Source organism: Malania oleifera, chromosome 1 (genome assembly GCF_029873635.1).
Source record: "Malania oleifera isolate guangnan ecotype guangnan chromosome 1, ASM2987363v1, whole genome shotgun sequence".
NCBI lineage: Eukaryota > Viridiplantae > Streptophyta > Magnoliopsida > Santalales > Ximeniaceae > Malania > Malania oleifera.
Window position 1 is genome coordinate 59,358,127 of NC_080417.1, and position 11,697 is coordinate 59,369,823.

An 11,697-nucleotide genomic window follows, 5' to 3' on the forward strand; every position below is an offset into this window, starting at 1 on the left:
CATTCCCACATTCCCGATTAAAATTATTTTCTTTTAGCAGTTGCATGGATTTGAATAAGTGCTCTTATGTATTGCTTCCCATGGACTTATACATGAAAATTTGAATGAAATTTGTGAACGTACTGGTATCAATTGCCGAGAATAAATGTTTTCTTTGAACAGGTGCATGGATGGAATATAGTCATTTTTAAAAGGAGACTCTGCCGAAATTTTTACAGTAATTTGATACATTGAATGTGTATGAAAGTTGTGAATGAAATTTATGAACATACTAGTATCGATTGTCTAGAAAAAATATTTTCTTTGAGTTGGTGCATGGATGGGATAGGGTCATTTTTTAAAAGGAGACTCTGCTGAAATTCTTGCAATAATTTGATACATTGAATGTGCATGAAAGTTGTGAATGAAATTTGTGAACATACTGGTATCGATTGTCTCGGAAAAATATTTTCTTTTAGTAGGTTCATGGAAGGGATATGGTCTTTTTTTAAAAGGAGACTCTACCGAAATTTTTACAGTAATGATTCTTTATATAATTGGACGCCCACACCACGCTAAATAATATTATTCATATTATAGAATGTTGGTTCAACAACAAATAAAAATTATAATTTAAGTTTTGTAACAACAAATGATAAATTTATAATTTAATTTTTGTACATTAATGATCAAATTTTATATTTTAAAAATTAGTTAACCAGAACATAAGCTTGTAAGTTGTGAGGTGGATATGTATATTAAATTTTGAGCTATAATACTTACTTGATATTATTCATATTATAGAATATTGGTTTAGTAACAAATAAATAACTCAAAGTGCATGACTGAATATGGGGAATGGGAGTCACTAGTCAACAATATAACAATCAAATGTTATAAATATACACTAATAACAAGATTATTTTTAATTAAACTATTTAATAACCATTATTTCAGTAGCTACAATGGCTTGAATCTACTTACACATATGACAGAGTATAAACAAGATCCTACAGGTCATCTATAGAAAAATCAACCTCATCTAACAACACATGGTAATGTGTGGGCATTGTGATCCCCAGTAAATTAAAGCAAATAATAAAATAATTACAATTGGCATACGTGGTTGAAAGGCATAAATAAATTTAATTATCCCACCTAAAAAACATATGAAAATGTCACTGGGATTCTGGATTGTTAAATAGTCAATTTAAGAATTTGTTTATATCTCCCAACCCACAAGTCCCCAGAAGACGGAAGAAGAAAGAAATAGCGGTGTTTTAGCTAGGCACTAGTTCACATTTGAAAACATGGTATCTATAGCTACAGTATTCCTTTGGACTGTAGCAGAGTCCTCCTGAGTACATCTCTAGTTGATCTCATAGATAAAACATGAAAGGGGTTAAGATGCATTGATTTTAGTATTAATTAGAACCAATCCAAATAGTAGGTCAATATGAGAGGGGTAGATAAATGAAAACTAACTAGATAGACAACCAAAAATGCACCAACAATTTAGTTGTAGCTCAAGATCAATCATGTACATTAAATTCAGCATAAACAAAAAACATGAAAATTCGACTATAAAAAACCAGGTTCTTAATTAATACAACAACTTCATGTTTTTATACTCACAATCATTCCAGCACGTGCACATACGTAGAGAGCATTTCAGCATGTGTGCTTACAAGGAAGAACATTGTCTGGACACCCACTAGCTTGGCAAAACTTGGTGTGATGATTCTTCTGAGCAACAATTACCACAAATTTGGGACACCACTTCTCATCAAGAAGCTTACATGCCTACACATGTGAAACATTGTTAAAAAAAAATTATGATCACAGATCTACTTCAAATTAATTCAACGAAATAGTGGGGGTAACAAGTGTAAAAAAAGGACTTAGATAAGTACAAACACCTCTATAATTTGAACCAACTCAATGTTTAAAATCTAGCTGAACTAGGATTCGCTAACCTCATCCCTAAATCAAATAGTTAATTAACTAATGAGTGAAGATTAATCTAAGATAAATGAAGAAAATAATTGATAAGCTAATCATCCTTTTAATACTTGATAACATTAATACTTTGGATTCAAAGGATATGGATATTGATGTTATCAAGTATTAAAAGCCATATTTTTGTTTCTATTTAGGAAAATTATTCAAGCAACGAAAGGAATTTTTTTTTGGGGGGTTTCAACATGCTACTAAGGCCAAAAAATTATCTTTGTATAAGGCTGCAACTTTTCTAATATCTGCAAGATAGTTAATGAGCCGTACAAGCCAAAGAGAAAATAAACAAATCTTATACACACATGGCGTACAAATCTAGAAGACCACATCAAATGAGAGATGCGGTTTTAGGACTTCCAGAATGTATAATCTGAAGGTAGGTTGGAGCTTTCAGCTTTTCTAAACAATTACAAGAGGAGAAGCATATATATATATATATATATATGTAAGTTGTAAAAACGACAAATAAAATAAGATCAAAACTGAATGTAATTACCTGAACAAGACGGATAAGGCACCTAGAAAATGCTCTGATCAAAGCCATTGCTGATGATCTCCACTGGTACACTTTAGCCATTAATTAATTATATCTTTAGAAGTAAGAAGAAGAAGAAGGGAAACGATAATTAGTAAAGAAGACATTGAGGCTACTAGGATGGTACGACCACGCGTCTTTCTAAATTCTTGGCATTGAGGTTGAGACAGTGAGATTGGAACCTTGTCCTGTAATAAGCATATAATGACTACTACGTGACTCATTCCTATTGAAAGTTGGTCATTGTATTTGGATAAGGATCAATCAATGCAAAATATATTAAAGCAAAAAAATCCATTCATCGGTTGTCTCTTGCTGTTACAAACTCATATTTTATAAATTTCATTAAGACATTATTTGACAAATAAATAATGGTTGCATGAAATTCATAGTGATGACGCCAAATAAGTACCATGAATTCTACATGCACAAATTGTATCATCTACTACAATCAAGACAAATAAATAAGTGACTTGGAATTCGTTAAGTGTTAATAATAAACGTTTGATTGGAGAAGCCCTGAAAATTATAAGTGACATTTGATTATATTTAAATAAGTGTTATTATTAGTTTTAAATATAATTTAAATTATAATTATTAATATTTTTAGTTAACAATTTCAATAATAATTATTTTTAATTAAAAATATTCTTGTTATTAGTATACATTTATAGCGTATGACTATTATATTAATTTATGATAAAAAAAATATTTTAATTAAAATAAAATTTTTAATTTATTCTATGTGAAAATTTAAATTAATAAATGATTATTCGATCTAAAAATTTAATTTATTATTATTATAATAAATAAATAAAAAAGGAGAACACAAAAAATTTAAAAAATCCATGTTACAAATTGTAGTTAAAATTTTTTTTAAAAATGACATATTTTGGATTATTAATAAAAAAAAATTTAAATGCACAGTAAATCTTACTGTTTGGTCTAACGAGATTTAAACAAATCTCGGTAGCACAATTGAGTGTTGACGCGTGCCAAGCAAATCTCGTTACTTGGTCCAATTAGATTTGTCTAAGAAAAAAATTGGTATTGACACGTGACAAATCTCGTTAGACCAAATAGCGAGATTATGTCAACGTCATTTTGAAAAATATTTTTTCAAATAGAATATCATTTAATATATTAATTTAAAAAATAGGACCGGAAAAAAAAACTGGTCGTTTTGACTATTATTGTATCACGTGTGTTGGTAACAGACGGTTTAGAGTAGCATTGCTCGTAATAAATAATATGGTTAGTGGAGCGGCTAAGGAGAATTCGTCGCACCTAACCCTTATACGTCCCGTCATCCACCACCCAGCACGCCCTTAAAGAGTGGAGACTGGAGTGCGCAATCAGAGAGCGAGCAAGTTAGCGAAGAAGAAGAAGAAGAAGAAAAAAGAAGAAGAAGAGTTGTAGTATGAGTAGCTCCGGCAAGACACCCACCCCCGCCGACCGGCCAGCCAAACCCCCCGCCCCCAAACCCTCATGCGCATCTTCCTACAGCCATCTCCCGCCGAGGCGAGGGAAGATTATGGAAACCATTGTCTCTGATATTTTCAAGGGCACTTCCAGTAGATCTTCCACTACTTAATTTTATTTTTATTTGTTGTTTGGGGGAAAGCAGGCGTGGGAAAACGTTCGGACGGAGGGGCGGCGCGATCGCTTGGGCAATCTTGTAAATAACTATGGGCTCTTCTTTGTTGTAAATACATGAATCAACCTTTAGTCATCGTGATGAGGAGTTATTATGTTGGTGTGTTTCAACATTTTGAGTTTGTGATTTCCTTTGTGCAGTGCAGTGCAGTGCAGTGCAGTGCAGAGCCTCAGAGAATATGCAGTGTATGCTGAATTCCAGATTATGATGTGTAACACGTGTATTAGACTACTTGCGTTTGTTATTGGGTTACTTACTAGCCAAGTAATAATGATAATATTGTTCATACTTCTATTTTACTTGATTGTAGAGGAATAAATTGGGGAACCTTCAAATTTGGCAATATCTGGTTGACGTTAATAGAGTGGAGGTTTTAACTTTCAAGCTTCATCTTCTTACATCTTACCTCAAAAGTTCAAAACTACGTTTTATAGAGTGGAGAGCCACTTACCTTGTTGAATTCTCTAAGAAAAAAAATTAAATTGGCAGAGGACATTGATGATTGGAATGGAGCTGAATAGCTTGGTGCTTAAGACTTTGGCAAAAAGGACGAAAGCCAAAGAATGTCTCCTTAACCTTTTAACTTAGAGGAGAGTTCTTGGAGACTCAAAATAAGGGAGTTACGGTGAAAGATAGTAATAAAAATCAATTGATAAGAAATACAATCACATTTCCTAACTAGCGGATGGCAACAACATCTTCATCAACCAATGTTACAATAAAAAAAAATTGTTAGATACTTCAAATAATTATATTCAAAACCACATCCTTTGAGGCCTCAAATAAAAGAAAAAGACTTCAATAAGCTTTCCACCATTGAGAAACAAGAACTTGAATCCCCTTTTGAGAAAAATGAAGTGATGAAAGTTATCAAATTCCTTGATGGGGACAAAGCACTGGGTTTCAATGGCTTTACCGTTGCTTTTTGCCAAAAGTGTTCGAAAACCTTCAAATTCAACTTGATGGCTGCATTCAAGGACTTCTTCTATTTCAATAAATGGGAGAAAATCTTGAACTCTAGTTTCATTGTACTTTCTCCCAAAAAAAAGGGTGCAGTTAACCTTTTAGACTTCAAACCGATCAATTTGTTTAGATCAATTTATTAAACTCTTGCTAAGATTCTTCCAAACGGCTAAAGAGAGTGTTGCCATCAATCATCTCAGAGATTCATCATGCATTTGTTTCTACTAGACAAATCCTAGATGCTTCCTTCTTGGCTAATGAATGTGCTGAATTCTAGAAAAGAAAAAGGAGAGAAGGATACTTATGTGAGTTTGATTTGGAGAAATGATTTTGATTATGTTAACTAGGGTACGTTGTTTGCTGAATATTTTATCTAACATGGGCTTTAAGGGAAAATGGAGGAAGTTGATACTTCCTGCAAATCTACACCAAATTTCTCCATCATTATTTAAAAGGAGCCAACAGGCCACTTTCACAGCTCCATAGGATGGCTTCAAGGGAATCCTTTATCTCCTTATCTTTTTATTATTGTGATGAAAAGTCTTAGAAAAATGTTATGCAAAGCCATTTCCCTTTAGCACTTCTCAGGGGTGATAATTTCAAATTATTTGATTTCCTTGAATTTATCTCACCTACATTTGGAAAATGATACCATTATTTTGTGTTGAGACTGTAGAAAAGATATTGAACTTATGATCTATTCTTATGTACTTTGAAGAATTATCAGGTCTCAATATTAACCTCTTCAAAACTTGCCTATTCCCAATCAATGAGATGGAATATTTGGCAGAAGCTAGTTCCTTATTCAAATGTATACTTGGTCATTCCCAACTACTAAGTTAGGGCTCCCTCTTGGGGCAAAGTGTATTTGGGATGCAATGCTAGAAAGAATGGACTGTAACCTCGCTCCACCAAAAAATGCTAATGCATATCTTCCATAAGAGCTAGACTGGACCTGCTCTGAGGTGGTATGCTTTCTTAGACAAAAGTAAGGTCCAAAAATGAAGAGATTTGACAAATTTATTCTTAAAGCAGTATTAGTTTAATGTCGATGTTGCAATTGATCATATGAATATGCAAAACATGGAAAAGAAAATATCTAAATATTTAAAGGATTATGTATAGAAGTGGAGAGAAACTATGGCGTAAGTAAACCTACCATTATTCAACACAGAGATGGTGAGTACTTTCATGGGAACATTGAAGGGCATGTATTATGATAAGTTAATTCCCCAAAGCTTATCTAACTTTGTCACTTGGTTGTAATTGGTGAAGGAATCGAAATTGGCTTGAAGTTTCACAAACTAACTAACTACGCCACATTAAATATGACTAAACAAGTGACTACAAAGAAAACGTTCATCAAGAAGTAGGAAAAGGAGGAATGGGATGTCAATGCAATATCTCAAGGGAAGGAACATAATCAAACTACCCAAGTCATTTGTACTTATACCACCCAACCAATTTCTAACCAATGAACCAACACTTCAAATCCACCTAACTTCAATTCAAACTAGAATAATGCCAATCCTCAACCCAAAAGAGAATTCACCACTTTGTCAATACTATTGGTTAACCTTTATCACCAATTTGTGTCACAAGGGAAGATGGTTCCTATGCCAATGTAACTGGGGCAAAAACTGATATTCCACAATCTGAATGTATTATGTGAACATCACATGAATGCACGAAGCCATGCCACAAATGGTTGTATAGTACTCAAACATCGAGTGCAAAACTTGATTGATGCCAACATGTTAAAATGTCAACCATTGGGAGAAGCTATTAATCCCAACATCAAAACCAAACCAGCTATCTAACCATAATATTTCCATTAATGCCTTGGAAAAATATATGAATTCCAAAACTCCACACCATCCATCAACATTACCTAGACCCTAGTAAAAATCCAATATCAAACACCAGCCTTAACCAATATGGACTCCATAACTATTAAAACACCTCACCGTTTCTATAGACATAAAACCAGGTTGTGCCATAGATGTATGAAGCTAAGATAATAACAAGCTTAAAGGAAGAGACAAATATGACTAACTTGTCAAGTGTTGAAGGCATGACAAGGAATGGAAGGTGTTATACTCAGGAGGAACTCGAATTGAGAAAGAAAGGGAAAGGCAAAGTTGTTGAAAATAAAGAGACATAACCAATGTTGACTTTTTGAGTCTGATCCCTATTTTGATTATAACAAACCACAACATCTCACTTGTGTATTGAGCGTTGGAACATGTTTATGTTTTTGGAAGCACAAATGATGAATGCCTAATGGAAGCCGTGATTGTCCCTAAACGAGCATCACCCGGCGTATTCCATGGGAATTTAGAAGAGCATAAGCGTGAAGACTTTTTTTTTTTTTTTGGTTGTAATAGTAATTAGGTTTGAATGTGCATGCATATCACATGATTTTTGTTGGCCTAACAAAGTTTAATCTCATTAAAAAATTAAGGTTACTTAACATGTCTTTGTGAGTATAAGTTTCAAGACTTAAGTGATCTTATGGTTTCAAGTGGATATACTTGAAGAATCTAAATGGAAAATCACACTTAAGGCTATAAGACATGAGAAACATGAAAGTTCAAGTCATGCGAGACATGAAGCTCATTGAAGTAGTGCACCAAACCCAGAAGACATTTTAGAAGTTTCGCAACATGAAAACTTAGACACTAAGATAGGAAAATCATATGAAAGTCTCATGTAAGTACTTCAAAACTCAATATTGATTGATTGAAGCTCCTAGGATATGTCATTGGACTTAGATACCTGAATTCATGGAAAATATTTTCTCAAAGTCCAAATTGAGTTTTCAAATGCATGAATTAAGTTTGGAACCAAAAATTATTGAAAAACAAGTTTTACTGAAAGGTAGGCAACTGATGTTTATTCATCAGGTGACTGTAGTGCTTCTGTGTTTGAAAAATATTCAAACATAATAGGCACAGACGATTGACCTATCAGGAACAGTCGACTAACCCCATTTTGACTTTCAGAATATGCTGATTTTAAATGAGCACAGGCGACTAACCTTTCAGGGACAAGCGACTAATACGAATGTTTAAACATTAAACAATCCCGATCTTGTTTCCAAATCTTGCATGAATGGTTTCCAACTTAAGAGAAAATTCAAGGGAAAGTTTTTCAAACCCTAGTGCTCTAGTTAAACATATTATTCTCACATATTGGCATAAGAACACGAATTGAAAAGTAACGAGACGCACAACTCTCTTGTATTCTCTTTACTGAAAGGCTACTGCCGTGTTTATGATTCTTTCACTTGGAAAAGACTAATTTGATATTCAAAACTCACATCTTTCAATCAGTTTTGGTGATATACTTCAAGCTTCAAATTTCATATTATTTTTTAAGAATTATTTTTGAATCTAACATGTACTAATTTGCTCGTTTAAGGAGTTTTTTTCTTGTACAAGCAAGTATTTGCTATTTCTTGTATTTTTTACAGTTCAGGGGATTGAATCGTTGCCTAGCGGGTGGGGATTCTTATCAGAGAGGAAAACTCCACCCTTGAGGGAGAGAGGTTGTAACTTTACCCAATAACGAAGTTGGTAAAGGAAATTCTCACAGCGTGTTGCTGGAGGCAAGGATGTAGGTTGCGGCTGAACCTTCAAAAAACAGTAGTGTTCATCTTCTTCTTCCCTACTCTTTTTATTTTTTGCAAGATATAAATTGTGTGCATGATTTATTTTTATAAGAACTTGCTGAATATTATCTCATGCTCAATATTAAATCTTGTTGAATATTTGAGGTTGAACTAAATATTTGAAAATCTGTTGAAACGAGGAATCTTGTTAAACATAGTGAACTTGCTAAACATATATTGTTTGAGATCAAATATATATTAGTTGTATGAGCAAAGCATTGATTTGAATATTCAGAAAAGTTTATAACTTTGAGTTTGAAAATAAATAATTTGAGGATTAACTTGTTTGTGAACATATTTTCTAAATAAAGTACACGTGCTGAAGTTAAACAAGTATTTTACAAAATCTGGTTTGAAAGACAATACATGTGCTGAAAGTTAGATCTTAATATTAATTTTTATTAAGGCATAAACCGAATCATTGAATTTATTCTTGAGTACATTGTTATGAATCTTCTTCAATCAAGCTGAAAGTTATAATACAAACAAGTGCTCAGCTAAATGTGTTATCACATATTGTAAATTTTGTTTGTGTATCCATATTCATATCTAAAGACTTGTAATTAACATAGTTCTGATTGTTGTATACATATATATTGGAAGGTTGAATAGTTAAGGGTTGAAGTATTTAAAATTTCGTGAATAATTTTTAAATAACCCAATTCACCCCCTTCTTGGGAATACATCCTAATATTAAATTTTGTTTGAAACTCAAACAATGACTTAGATTGACCTTAGTAACCACCAAGTCTCATAAAGACCTTTTTATTTAAAATGATAATCATATAAAAAGTTCTAAAGGGGTTTGAACTCAAAATGAAGGCAGAACTAAATTTTTAAAAGGGCCCAATCGACCAGCCCTATAGGCCTAGTCGATCGGAGTGTTCATAAGGGCCAATTTACAAAGGCCCAGTTAACTGGCTACTAAAATGCTATAAATGTTCAATCGACTGACAAGTTCATTTGGCCAAAACACTGATTTACATAAGGCTCCAATCGACCGGCTCCTAAATGTTTAACAAACCCCAGTTGACTGACCCTATTCATTTTGGCCTGAAATGTAAAGCCCATCCGACCTAGCTCTTTTACACTGAATGAAGCCCAGTCGATCGGCCTTAAGCCCGGCTAACCGGATCTTGAGCTCAGCAAACCCTTTCTCACGAAATGGAAAATCGCCTTACGGCCAGTCGACCGGACCTCTTAGGATTTTGAAATCCAATGGTAAAAAACGACTATTTTTTCAAAATAAAATATTATATCTTCCCCCATCGGCCATATAACGGCTATTTTTGGGTTTTGCCCATAAATACAAGCCTTAGAGACTTGAAAAATGTTATAGAATCATATTAAAATTGTTTTGATCATTATTTGATTCTCTCACATTCTTATTCCCCATTTTAAGCATCAAATTCTTACTTTCCCCTACTCCTTCTTGAAAATCATTTTTGGGTTAAATATTTTTGGGGGTTTATTTTGAAAAGGCTTGAGCTTATATTCATATACATTCCATGAATGCCTTTTCCTTTAATTGTTGTTATATGTTCAAAAATCAAATTTCTCCTGTACCTTTTTATTTGAAAAATACTCTTTACAAAAATTTATTATCGAGTTTATTGGAGGGCTTAAGCTTATATCCACTTTCATAATATTCAACTTGAAAGCCTCCTTATAGTTTTGAAAATCAAAGTTCATATTTCTCCTACCTTCTTTTGAAAATAATTTTGGAGAAAATATTTCTTTGTTACTCAAGTATGGCTTGAGCATATATCTCACATTAATATATATATTTCTTGAGAGCCTACTTCAACAACAACAACAACAAAACCAAGTCTTAGTCCCACTAAGTGGGGTCGACTATATGAATCTTTTTCCGCCAATTTATGTGATCATAGACCATTTCTTTTGATAGATTCAAGGATATTAAATCCTTACTCATTATCTCCTCCCAAGTTATTTTAGGTCAACCCGTACCCCTTCTAATGCCCCCTACAGTAACGAAGTCACACTTCCTCACAGGTGCACTATAAGGCCTACGTTGCAAGTGTCCATACCATCTAAGTCATCCCTCCCTTATCTTATCTTCTATAGGAGCTACACCTAACTTACCACGAATATATTCATTCCTTAATTTATCTTTTAATGTTATATCACTCATCCATCTAAGCATTCTCATCTCGACAACTTTTACTTTTTGGATATTATGTTTCTTCATCGCCCAAAATTCTGATCCATATAGCATAGCTGATCTTATACCTGTCTTATAAAACTTCCCTTTCAATTTTAAGAGTATTCTACGATCACATAGCACACTTGAAGTACTTCTCCATTTTACCCAACCTGCTTTAACTCTATGCATTACATCATCTTCAATTTCTCCTTCAGCTTGCATAATAGATCCAAGGTATCGAAATCTACAACTTCTATTTATTTCTTCATCATCAAGTTTAACTTTGTCTCTAATATTCCTCCTATCATTACTAAAATTACATTTCATATATTCTATTTTATTTCTACTTATCCTAAAGCCTTTAGATTCCAAAGCTTCTCTCCATAATTCTAACTCAGCCTCTACTCTGTCCCTAGTTTCTTCAATTAATACAATATCATCTGCAAACAACATATACCATGGAACCTCCTTTTGAATACTCTTAGTCAATTGGTCCATCACTAAAGCAAAAAGATAAGGACTCAAAGCAGATCGTTGATGTACACCTATGGTAATTGGAAATTCTCTAGTTTCTCCATCTATAGTCCTTACACTAGTCATTACTCTATCGTACATATCCTTAGTGACATCAGTGTACCTACAACATACCGATTTTTTTTTTTCTAAAACTCACCATAGAACTGCCCTAGGTATCCTATCATATGCTG

General features: G+C 33.2%; 1 long non-coding RNA gene across 1 annotated transcript; it reads left to right on the forward strand.

Annotated features, from left to right (window-relative positions):
- The first annotated feature begins 3,863 nt into the window (after positions 1–3,863).
- Positions 3,864–4,530, forward strand: LOC131161763 (uncharacterized). The gene is made up of 2 exons (XR_009138615.1): positions 3,864–4,208; positions 4,328–4,530. It is a non-coding gene; the product is annotated as an uncharacterized LOC131161763 (long non-coding RNA).
- Positions 4,531–11,697: the final 7,167 nt, after the last annotated feature.